At 40.9% G+C, this 12500-nt stretch overlaps 1 protein-coding gene and 1 long non-coding RNA gene across 2 annotated transcripts in view; one reads left to right on the top strand and one right to left on the bottom strand.

The window, feature by feature from the left end:
• Positions 1-4998, top strand: part of LOC138363084 (uncharacterized) — a 7905-nt gene extending 2907 nt beyond the window's left edge. Inside the window, exon 3 of the long non-coding RNA XR_011228021.1 lies at positions 4707-4998. This is a non-coding gene — a long non-coding RNA (uncharacterized lncRNA). The remainder of the gene's footprint in view (positions 1-4706) is intronic.
• Positions 1-12500, bottom strand: part of Hr3 (Hormone receptor 3) — a gene marked incomplete in the record, with an annotated part of 296866 nt that overhangs the window by 126712 nt on the left and 157654 nt on the right.

Here is a 12500-nt window from a genome sequence, read left to right as displayed (position 1 = left end):
GCTATATTTTAATGTTTTGTAATGTTTTCATTACTTTTTTTGTTTTGAAATATAAATTGTTGAGTTTTGAAACATTTTGACATTAACTATACCTGAATATTTATAAACAAAAAAATACCAGAACTATGTCCTTGACAATTGCACTAAGAAGTCTTTGCCAAAATCAGGTGCTCAGTGCAGTAGTTAAAAACTTAAAAGTTGTACCACCTCTGGTGCAAGATTAGGGACCCATAGCCTCAGAGAAGAAAATAAAGAGTACTCAGAGAAGGCCTTGAATAATAGGCAGGCTGTTTGTGTGTGTTTCGACGGTAAGCTTGCTGACACCATATGTAATTACCTAAGTGTAGTTACAGGATTAGAGCTACACTCGTGGTGTCTCGTCTACCCAGCACTCTTTGTCACATAATGCTTTGAAACTACTGACGGTCTTGGCCGCCACCACCTTCTCACTTAACTTGTTCCAACCGTGTACCACTCTGTATGCGAAAGGAATTTTTTTTATATTTCTTTGGCATCTTTGTTTAGTTAGTTTAAATCTATGACCTTTTGTTCTTGAAGTTCCAGGTCTCGGGAAATCTTCCCTATCGATTTCATCAATTCCTGTTACTATTTTGTACATAGTGATTTTATCACCTCTTTTTGTTGTCTTCTAGTTTTGGCATATATAATGCCTCTGACCTCTCCACATAGCTCTTGCCCTTTAGTTCTGGGAGCCACTTAGTAGCATGTCTTTGCACCTTTTCCAGTTTGTTGATGTGCTTCTTAAGATATGGGCACCACACAACCGCTGCATATTCTAGCCTTGGCCGAACAAAACTCGTGAACAATTTCTTTAGTATTTCGCCATCCATGTATTTAAACGAAATTCTGAAGTTAGAAAGCGTGGCATAGGCTCCTCACACAACGTTCTTTATGTGGGCCTCAAGTGATAGTTTTCTATCTAAAATCAACCCTAGACCTCTTTCTTTTATCAGAATTATATAAAGATTTCTCACATAATTTGTAGGTTGTGTGGGATCTATGTTCTATTCCACATTCCATAACATGGCATTTATTCACATTAAATTTCATTTGCCAAGTGGTGCTCCATATATTTATTTTGTCCAGGTTTTCTTGAAGGGCATGACAATCATCTAAATTTCTTATCCATCCCATTATCTTAGCATCATCAGCAAACATATTTATATAATTCTGTATTCCAACTGGTAGATCATTTATGTAGACAATGAACATTTCTGGTGCATGTACTGTGGTACTCCACTTGTGACACTTCTCCAGTCCGATTGCCTCTGATTACTGCCCTCATTTTTCTATCAGTCAGAAAATTTTTCATCCATGTTAGAAGCTTACCTGTCACCCATCCAAAATTTTCTAGTTTCCAGAACAACCTCTTATGTGGAACTCTGTCGAAAGCCTTTTTTATGTCTAGATAGATGCAGTCGACCCAACTACCTTTTTCCTTTAAAATCTCTGTGGCTCAATCATAGAAACTGAGTAAATTCGATACACAGGATCTTCCAGATCGAAAACAATACTGTCTGTGTGATATTATATAATTTCTCTCCAGGTGTTCTACCCATTTAGTTTTTATTATTTTTTTTTTCAATCTTTTCACTGTTACACTTGTCAATGATTCAGGTCTATAACTGAGAGAGGTGGGGTCTTCCCTGTTGCCACTTTTGTAGATTGGAACTATGTTAGCCTTTTTCCACATGTTTGCTATGACTCCTGTACACAGGGATGCCTGAAAGATCAGGTGAAGTGAAAGGTTGGGCTCAGATGCACATTCTCTCAGAACCCATGGTGAAACTCCATCTGGACCAACTGCTTTGTTCTTACTTAGCTACTTTAGCATATTTTCCACTTCATCTCTAGACACCTCTATACGCTCTATGATGTTCTCAGAAATTCTTATTGTGTCTGGTTCTCTTAAGATTTCATTTTGTATAAACACACTTTGGAACTTTTGGTTTAATGTTTCACACATTGCATTATCATTTTCTGTGAATCTGTTTCCTATTTTCAACCTCTGGATATTATCCTTTACCTGCAATTTGTTGTTTATGAATTTGTAGAATAGGCCCAGTTCTGTTTTACATTTATCCATTATCCCTTTTTAAAAATTTCTTTCTGCCTCTCCCCTTACTGCTGTATAGTTGTTTCTCGCATCTTTGTATCGCTGGTATGATTGGGGGTTTGGCTTCTTTCTATGTTGATACCTGCTTGATGGGGTTCTGCTCTTCTACTCCCCAAGCCCGGCCCGAGACCAGGCTCGACTTGTGAGAGTTTGGTCCACCAGGCTGTTGCTTGGAGCGGCCCGCAGGGCCACATACCCACCACAGCCCGGCTGATCCGGAACTTCTCTTAGAAAACAGTCCAGTTTTCTCCTGAAGATGTCCACGGTTGTTCCGGCAATATTTCTTATAGTCGCTGGGAGGACGTTGAACAACCGCGGACCTCTGATGTTTATACAGTGCTCTCTGATTGTGCCTGTGGCACCTCTGCTCTTCACTGGTTCAATCTTGCATTTTTTTCCATATCGTTCACTCCAGTACGTTGTTATTTTACTGTGTAGATTTGGGACCTGGCCCTCCAGTACCATGTGTATATTATTTGGTATCTCTCTCGTCTCCTTTCTAGAGAGTACATTTGGAGAGCTTTGAGACGATCCCAATAATTTAGGTGTTTTATCTCGTCTATGCGTGCCGTATATGTTCTCTGTATTCCCTCTATTTCAGCAATCTCTCCTGCTCTGAAGGGGGAAGTGAATACTGAGCAGTACTCGAGACGGGACAACATAAGTGACTTGAAGAGTACAACCATTGTGATGGGATCCCTGGATTTGAAAGTTCTCATAATCCATCCGATCATTTTTCTGGCTGTCGCAATATTTGCTTGGTTATGCTCCCTAAACATTAGATCGTCGGACATCATTATTCCCAAATCCTTGACATGCTGTTTTTCTACTATGGGAAGATTCGATTGTGTTTTGTACCCTGTATTATGTTTCAGATCCTCATTTTTGCCATACCTGAAATTTATCACTGTTAAACATCATGTTATTTTCTGCTGCCCAATCGAAAACTTTGTTGACATCTGCTTGTAGTTTTTCAGTGTCTTTCATTCCATTTTTGTGTCTTTTGGTCTGATGCCCTCTCTCAATTTCTGTTGAACCAATCCTGTTTTCTGGCCCTGCATCTCTGTTTTGGTATGAATGTTTGTGTGCCTTCATTGTATATTTTGCAAAATTTGGCATACATTTAATTTACTTCCCTGTCTAGCAACAAGTCTGCCTAATTACTAATTAAAAAAAATTTGAAGTTCCCCATAGTGACCTCTCTCTCTTGAAATCAAGTTTATCAACTGTTTCAATGTCCCCATTTTCTGTGTGTGTGTGTTTGGAGGCTAAGCTTGCTGATACCATGTGTGTGTGTGTGTTTGGAGGCTAAGCTTGCTGATACCATGTGTGTGTGTGTGTTTGGAGGCTAAGCTTGCTGATACCATGTGTGTGTGTGTGTTTGGAGGCTAAGCTTGCTGATACCATGTGTGTGTGTGTGTTTGGAGGCTAAGCTTGCTGATACCGTGTGTGTCTGTGTTTGGAGGCTAAGCTTGCTGATACCATGTATGTGTGTGTGTGTGTGTGTGTTTGGAGGCTAAGCTTGCTGATACCATGTGTGTGTGTTTAGAGGCTAAGCTTGATGATACCATGTGTGTATTTGGAGGCTAAGCTTGCTGATACCGTTTGTGTGTGTGTGTGTGTGTTTAGAGGCTAAGCTTGATGATACCATGTGTGTATTTGGAGGCTAAGCTTGCTGATACCATGTGTGTGTGTGTGTTTGGAGGCTAAGCTTGCTGATACTATGTGTGTGTGTGTGTTTGGAGGCTAAGCTTGCTGATACCATGTGTGTGTGTGTGTTTGGAGGCTAAGTTTGCTGATACCATGTGTGTGTGTGTGTGTGTTTGGAGGCTAAGCTTGCTGATACCATGTGTGTGCGTGTGTTTGGAGGCTAAGTTTGCTGATACCATGTGTGTGTGTGTGTTTGGAGGCTAAGCTTGCTGATACCATGTGTGTGTGTGTGTGTTTGGAGGCTAAGCTTGCTGATACCATGTGTGTGTGTGTGTTTGGAGGCTAAGCTTGCTGATACCATGTGTGTGTGTGTGTTTGGAGGCTAAGCTTGCTGATACCGTTTGTGTGTGTGTGTGTGTGTGTTTAGAGGCTAAGCTTGCTGATACCATGTGTGTATTTGGAGGCTAAGCTTGCTGATACCATGTGTGTGTGTGTTTGGAGGCTAAGCTTGCTGATACCATGTGTGTGTGTGTGTTTGGAGGCTAAGTTTGCTGATACCATGTGTGTGTGTGTGTTTGGAGGCTAAGTTTGCTAACACCGTGTGTGTACTCCCTGTTTAAATAATAATAGGGGTGTGTACCACCTCTGGTGCAATTGTAGGGACCCACAGCCTTGAAGAAAATAAAGAGTATTCAGAGAAGACCTTGTGGATTCTCACTGAACACTAATCTTTTCTTTTCCTATCACCCCTCTTATTTTGTTTTATGCTGTATTCTATTATATATCATAAAATACATAGCCAAATGGCAATATTTATTATGTCTATACAAAAAGAAGACATCCACTTTATTTTTTTTCTCTCCTTTGTTTCTATGTGGATTTTGTTGTGACTAATGATTCTCCTCCTTCCCATCAACAGGTCTTCCTCACTGGGCTTGCTCGGCTTTGTGTTACTGTGAGGGTGCCATCATCGTTTACCCTTCAAGACTGACTCATGCTGGCATTGCATTTGTGGACTTCCCTTCACAGTAAACAGTCCTTCTCCATATGGTGATTGTCCAGGGCAAGCAGGGTGTGACTGCCATCTTGGAGAAGCAGGGTCTTTTAATATGAAGAATCTTCCGTCTTCTCTACTTACGCCAGCTTGTGCCGGCCTTGCATTATTGTTACTTCATGGCCCTTGGGCCTTTTTTATTTATTTTACATAATAAATTTTTTTTATTAATACCCGTGTTTCACAAGAGATCCTTAACATTTTAAGCACCAATTGTATTGACTAATGTACGTCTTGTAACCTTTAAGACATAAATAGACAAGACATAGATAAATGAGTGAATAATACTGAGTGACTAGGTTAGGGCGAGGAACATAGTACAGTGTCTGGCTTTGGAAGAATGCCTACTGTTTTAGAAACCTTATTGCCATGATCATAATCGTATGGGTTAAAAAGCATTTGTTGTCACTCCTACATTGTGGCTTGTTGAGCTTGAAACCTTTGCTCCTTGTTCGTGTTACATCTGACCTTTTGAAGAAATTGTATGAATCAATATCCTCCAAATTGTTCAGTATTTTAAAGGTTTCGCTCTATTACTCTCTCATTTGCATATATCTAAGCATATAGATTAGATATAGATTTAGATTAGATTTTTTATTCAGGTAAAGGTACATACAGTGCAGATGAGTTACAAAGGGAAAGACATTGACTAGAGTTCACTAGCTCTATTGGAAGAGAAACGTCTGCAAGACAAGTGTGGGCAAAAATTAAGGTAGCAGCGGCTCACAACGACCCCTAACGGCTTCATTTTGTATCTTCTCCAACTTGCCCATCCTACCTTTACCAAACAAGAAATGACAGGTGCAGCATAATCAATAAGAAATCTACAGTACTCAAGTACATCATTCGTAGCACTTGGACTCCCACTCCTTTCCACAGCATGCCAAGGCCTTCAGAGGTTGTAATCTCTTCCGACATTGACTCAACAGTCTGTTCATCTCAGTTTCCAAACTCTCATAGGTATATCCAACATATATGCTTAAATATTTATATATATTAACTCTATATTTTTACCGTTTATTTCCAATATAATGGGCCTCCGACTTCTACATTCAAACTTTAGTTTTGTCTTCATTAACCACTAGTCCCATGTGGTGACACTGGTTTCCGAAATTGTCCAACACTGTTTGAATCTTTGAAATATCTTTGCCCTGAAACAAAATATCATCAGCATATATGATTGGAGTTACCCAATTTGAGTATTTCTCAGATGCTATCTTATTCATTAGTACATTAAACAGGGTGAGACTCAACACTCCTCCCTGAGGTGTGCAGAGTTCTTGACCTTGATACCTTGAACCATACAACCTTGATACCACACCTGAGCCTTCCTTTCCTGAAGATAATCCCCTATCTAGCGCAATAATCTCCCTTCAACACCAAGACCAGCTAATTCATATAAAATAACCTCTTTGTTGGCTTTATCAAAAGCTCCTTATAAATCAATAAAAATTCTATAATAATCATTACCATTAGCTAGACATTTAATAATACAGTCAGAGGTACTTTTTCCTCTGAGGAACCCGAAAAATTATTAGACAGCTGATCACCTATTATATACAAAAGTTTATTTAAAATGATCCTCTCCATCATTTTACAAAAACACGAGGTTAAAGACACAGGTCTGTACTCTCCATTGGCTTTAGGGATAAGGATGATCATAGTTCTTTTTCATTTACTGGGAATTCTGCCCTCTTTATAACTAATATTAAAGAGGTCTAACAGCGGGCTTTTCGTCATAATGGCAAGTTCATTATTTCATAAGTTACTCCATCCTTCCCAGGGGGCGGTAGATTTCCCAACTTTAATCGCCGTTATTAGTTCTTCTCTGGTAATACCTGTGCAAGTGACATCACCACTGTTACCTGCTGTATGTATAAAATCCTATCTTAGATCTTTCCAAGAATCAAACAACTCTCTCGTTACAGCGGGTAATTAAATGAACTAAGTTTGGCAGCTTCCGCCCATTTATTTACGAGACCTTTTGCAATTCCTTACGGGTCAGGATGTGCAACAAAATTATGCTTTTTACCCCTTATTTCATTTATGTCTTGCCAGATTTCCTTCAAGTTTGTTACTCCTAACTTTCTCTGCAAACTCCTGCCAATACTTGCTCCAAATTTCCTTTCTCTTCTCCGCACACTTTTATGGGGGGATGCTTTTCTATACCAGATGTTTTCCGGTTCAATGTTGCATTAAATACATCTACCTCCTTAATTAAATCTTAATAAAATGCTTCTGCCGAAACTGGCTTATAAGTATCATACCAAGACTTAATATGACCAACAAGACCCCTTAATTCTCCCTTATTAAACTTTAAGCTTTTCCTCTGAAGGCAGGCATGCTTTTTATCTAGTTTAAGCTGTATTTGTAATGCAAAATCTCTTAGCATTTTATCCACAGTAAGACAATTCTCCTCTATGCCCTCAGCATTTATCAAACAAGCATAATCTAATCTCCCTCCCCTCAGATGAGTAGGAGAGGGCTCGCCCAGCAGTTGAACATCTTCATGTTCAACATGTTCATCTTCATGTTCAGATTGTTACCATCCCTATCCCCAGTTTCCTGGAGTGCTGCTATGTTAATATTCTCTCTAAGAGTATAATAGTGTACATCCACCGCTCTAGTTTTTAATCCATTAACGTTCCAAGATAATATTATCAATCTACTTTCATCCATGAACTCCGTAATATTTTTTCTTTCTCCTCACTTGCACAACTACTACTGACATCGAAGGTAATAGTATTCATATCTATTTTCTTTGTTATTTCTGTATACCTTTTTACTTTAACGAAGGTACCCCCCAGGTGTAGGGAGGAATGATCTTTTCCAGGTATATTTTGAAAATCAGCATCGTTTTGCCACGTACCGCTTCGGTGGGTAGGCGGTTCCATGAGTTAATAACTCTGTGGGTGAAAAAGTATCTCCTGTAACTGGTAACTGGCTATTCAGACGAAGGACTTCGGGTAGATGTAGTTTACATGGACCTGAACAACGGTCGTAGTCTGCTGTCTGCTCTGTGTCGAGGCTGTAGCGTCTTGGGTCGATTAGAACTGTACACGCCGAGTGCTACATTCTTGACTGGAGATTGTACTGTGTGCTATTCGATTGATTGATGAAGATTAAGCCACCCAAGAGGTGACACAGGCATGAATACCCCGTAAGTGGTGGCCCTTTTGAGCCATTACCAATATCAAGAGCTGATACTGGAGATCTCTGGAGGTGCGACTGCACCCTGCGTGACGGGAGATGTCTCCCGTGTGGTGTGTGCTATTCTGATTTATTTATAAAGATTAAGCCACCCAAGAGGTGGCACGGGCATGAATAGCCCGTAATGTGCTATTCTCAAGTCGCTTGCTTATGTACGGTGACGACACCTCACAGTAAGATATAGAAGGGTGGAAAACCGTTACCTGTAAATAGGGATAGGATTAATGCTTGTGTAATTAGTTATGCCATTATGATGATGAGATAATGGAGTATAAGGATTACTCGATCACTACATCACCTTCAACTATTACTAGGGGAACTATTCCATGGTCCAGCGATTTTCTGAAAAGGAGTTTCACTGGCAAGCATAGTGAATTAAGAGCATAAGAATAAAAGTAACTGCAGAAGGCCTATTGGCCCATACGAGGCAGCTCCTACCTACAACCACCCAATTAATTTGCCAGTTCCTTTACGACTTGGGACTTTACATTTACACCATTTTACACTTTAATCCATTTACACTTTGGGCTTCTGAGTCTTTTAGTTTGTCAATGCTCTTCCTGATTGTGTCGCGTGTAATTGGTATTTCTCTTAATTCATTCTCCTTACCTCCGACAAACATTTGTGTTGGTGATGGGATGTCATTCAAGCTTTCTAGTGTGAACACTGATGTTAGGTATTCATTGAGAGTGTTTGCCGCCCTTTTATGCTACAACTTAAAATTGTTAATCTCATCTTTTATGGGTCCTACGGAGTCAGTTCTTTGTTTGGGTTTTACTTCGTATATACTTGCCCGAAACGCTATGCGTATTAGTGGCTTTAGGTATTGTATTTTAAATTTTAAAATTTTGCCCCGAGGAGCGAGTTTATTGGGAGTACTTAGCTGTATCATTAGCAAGGTAATTAACTATAGTTTGCTGTCCTCCGTCCTTTAACAAATCCATTGACCCCTCCCCTAACCTGCCTATTTTGTTCAATAGTCGGTTTAGGATGATCCTTTCAAGCATCTTCCAAGTGCATTACATGAGACTGATAGGTCTATAATTGCCAGGGTCATTGGGTTTCGGTATTGGGACCATTATTGCATGTTTCCATTGTGTGGGCAACACTCCACATAGGAATGACTTGTTAAACAGGTGGAGTAGTGGATGGCGTCGTAGGTGACGCCATCTTCACCAGGTGCTGTACTTTTACCCTTTTCATAGCCCCCTTTACTTCCTTGGCTGTAATTGATTCCCCATACTCGTCATCACTATATTGTGCTCTTGTTATCCTAATCCTTCTGTCATTATGTCGGAGGAGCTGTTCCCTGCTTACTTCTACAAGGAGGGAGGAGGATGATGCTGCATCACTCCACTTGTGAATTAGTTCTTCAGCCTTACCCTGGGGGTCGTTGTGAGCCGCAGGCCGGGCTCTGCTCCCCTTAGCTACCTTAATTTTTGCCCACACTTGTCTTGCAGACGTTTCTCTTCCAATAGAGCTAGTGAACTCTAGTCATTGTCTTTCCCTTTGTAACTCATCTGCAATGTATGTACCTTTACCTGACTAAAAAATCTAATCTAAATCTATATCTAATCTATATGCTTAGATATATGCAAATGAGAGAGTAATAGAGCGAAACCATTAAAATACTGAACAATTTGGAGGATATTAATTCATACAATTTCTTCAAAAGGTCAGATGTAACACGAACAAGGAGCAAAGGTTTCAAGCTCAACAAGCCACAGTGTAGGAGTGACAACAAATGCTTTTTAACCCATACGATTATGATCATGGCAATAAGGTTTCTAAAACAGTAAGCATTCTTCCAAAGCCAGACACTGTACTATGTTCCTCGCCCTAACATAGTCACTCAGTATTATTCACTCATTTATCTATGTCTTGTCTATTTATGTCTTAAAGGTTACAAGACGTACATTAGTCAATACAATTGGTGCTTAAAATGTTAAGGATCTCTTGTGAAACACGGGTATTAATAAAAATATTTATTATGTAAAATAAATAAAAAAGGCCCAAGGGCCATGAAGTAACAAGAATGCAAGGCCGGCACAAGCTGGCGTAAGTAGAGAAGACGGAAGATTCTTCATATTAAAAGACCCTGCTTCTCCAAGATGGCAGTCACACCCTGCTTGCCCTGGACAATCACCATATGGAGAAAGACTGTTTACTGTGAAGGGAAGTCCACAAATGCAATGCCAGCATGAGTCAGTCTTGAAGGGTAAACGATGATGGCACCCTCACAGTAACACAAAAGCCGAGCAAGCCCAGTGAGGAAGACCTGTTGATGGGAAAGGAGGAGAATCATTAGTCACAACAAAATCCACATAGAAACAAAGGAGAGAAAAAAAATAAAGTGGATGTCTTCTTTTTGTATAGACATAATAAATATTGCCATTTGGCTATGTATTTATATGATATATAATAGAATACAGCATAAAACAAAATAAGAGGGGTGATAGGAGAAGAAAAGATTAGTGTTCAGTGAGAATCCACAAGGTCTTCTCTGAATACTCTTTATTTTCTTCAAGGCTGTGGGTCCCTACAATTGCACCAGAGGTGGTACACACCCCTATTATTATTTAAACAGGTGAGTACACACACGGTGTTAGCAAACTTAGCCTCCAAACACACACACACATGGTATCAGCAAGCCTAGCCTCCAAACACACACACACACCCACACACAACTTAGAACAGGCGAGGACAGGTATACAGAGAATGACAGAGAGGTGTGTGAGGAACTCAACAAGAGGTTCCAGGAGGTCTTCACAATAGAACAGGGTGAGGTCACTGTGCTAGAAGAAAGGGAGGTAAACCAGGCGGCCTTGGAGGAGTTCGAAATTACGAGAGAGGAGGTCAAGAGACACCTGCTGGATCTGGATGTTAGAAAGGCGGTTGGTCCAGATGGGATCTCACCATGGGTACTGAAAGAGTTTGCAGAGGCACTTTGCTTGCCACTCTCCATAGTGTATAGTAAATCACTAGAGACGGGAGACCTACCAGAAATATGGAAGACGGCGAATGTGGTCCCAATATACAAAAAGGGCGACAGACAAGAGGCACTGAACTACAGGCCAGTGTCCTTGACTTGTATACCATGCAAGGTGATGGAGAAGATCGTGAGAAAAAACCTGGTAACACATCTGGAGAGAAGGGACTTCGTGACAAATCGCCAACATGGATTCAGGGAGGGTAAATCTTGCCTTACAGGCTTGATAGAATTCTACGATCAGGTGACACAGATTAAGCAAGAAAGAGAGGGCTGGGCGGACTGCATTTTCTTGGATTGTCGGAAAGCCTTTGACACAGTACCGCATAAGAGGCTGGTACATAAGCTGGAGAGACAGGCAGGTGTAGCTGGTAAGGTGCTCCAGTGGATAAGGGAGTATCTAAGCAATAGGAAGCAGAGAGTTACGGTGAGGGGTGAGACCTCCGATTGGCGTGAAGTCACCAGTGGAGTCCCACAGGGCTCTGTACTCGGTCCTATCTTGTTTCTGATATATGTAAATGATCTCCCGGAGGGTATCGATTCATTTCTCTCAATGTTTGCGGACGATGCTAAAATTATGAGAAGGATTAAAACAGAAGAGGACTGTTTGAGGCTTCAAGAAGACCTAGACAAGCTGAAGGAATGGTCGAACAAATGGTTGTTAGAGTTTAACCCAACCAAATGTAATGTAATGAAGATAGGTGTAGGGAGCAGGAGGCCAGATACAAGGTATCATCTGGGAGAGGAAATTCTTCAGGAGTCAGAGAAGGAAAAAGACTTGGGGGTTGATATCACGCCAGACCTGTCTCCTGCAGCACATATCAAGCGGATAACATCAGCGGCATATGCCAGGCTGGCCAACATACGAACGGCATTCAGAAACTTGTGTAAAGAATCATTCAGAACTTTGTATACCACATATGTCAGGCCAATCCTGGAGTATGCAGCCCCAGCATGGAGTCCATATCTAGTCAAGGATAAGACTAAACTGGAAAAGGTTCAAAGGTTTGCCACCAGACTAGTACCCGAGCTGAGAGGTATGAGCTACGAGGAGAGACTACGGGAATTAAACCTCACTTCGCTGGAAGACAGAAGAGTTAGGGGGACATGATCACCACATTCAAGATTCTGAAGGGGATTGATAGGGTAGACAAAGACAGTCTATTTAACACAAGGGGAACACGCACAAGGGGACACAGGTGGAAACTGAGTGCCCAAATGAGCCACAGAGATATTAGAAAGAACTTTTTTAGTGTCAGAGTGGTTGACAAATGGAATGCATTAGGGGGTGATGTGGTGGAGGCTCACTCCATACACAGTTTCAAGTGTAGATATGACAGAGCCCGATAGGCTCAGGAATCTGTACACCTGTTGATTGACGGTAGAGAGGCGGGACCAAAGAGCCAGAGCTCAACCCCCGCAAACACAACTAGGTGAGTACACACCCACCCACACACACA

Source organism: Procambarus clarkii, chromosome 10 (assembly GCF_040958095.1).
Source record: "Procambarus clarkii isolate CNS0578487 chromosome 10, FALCON_Pclarkii_2.0, whole genome shotgun sequence".
Classification (NCBI taxonomy): domain Eukaryota; kingdom Metazoa; phylum Arthropoda; class Malacostraca; order Decapoda; family Cambaridae; genus Procambarus; species Procambarus clarkii.
Note: the sequence above shows the minus strand (reverse complement) of the source record. Positions and strands in the feature narration are given on the sequence as shown.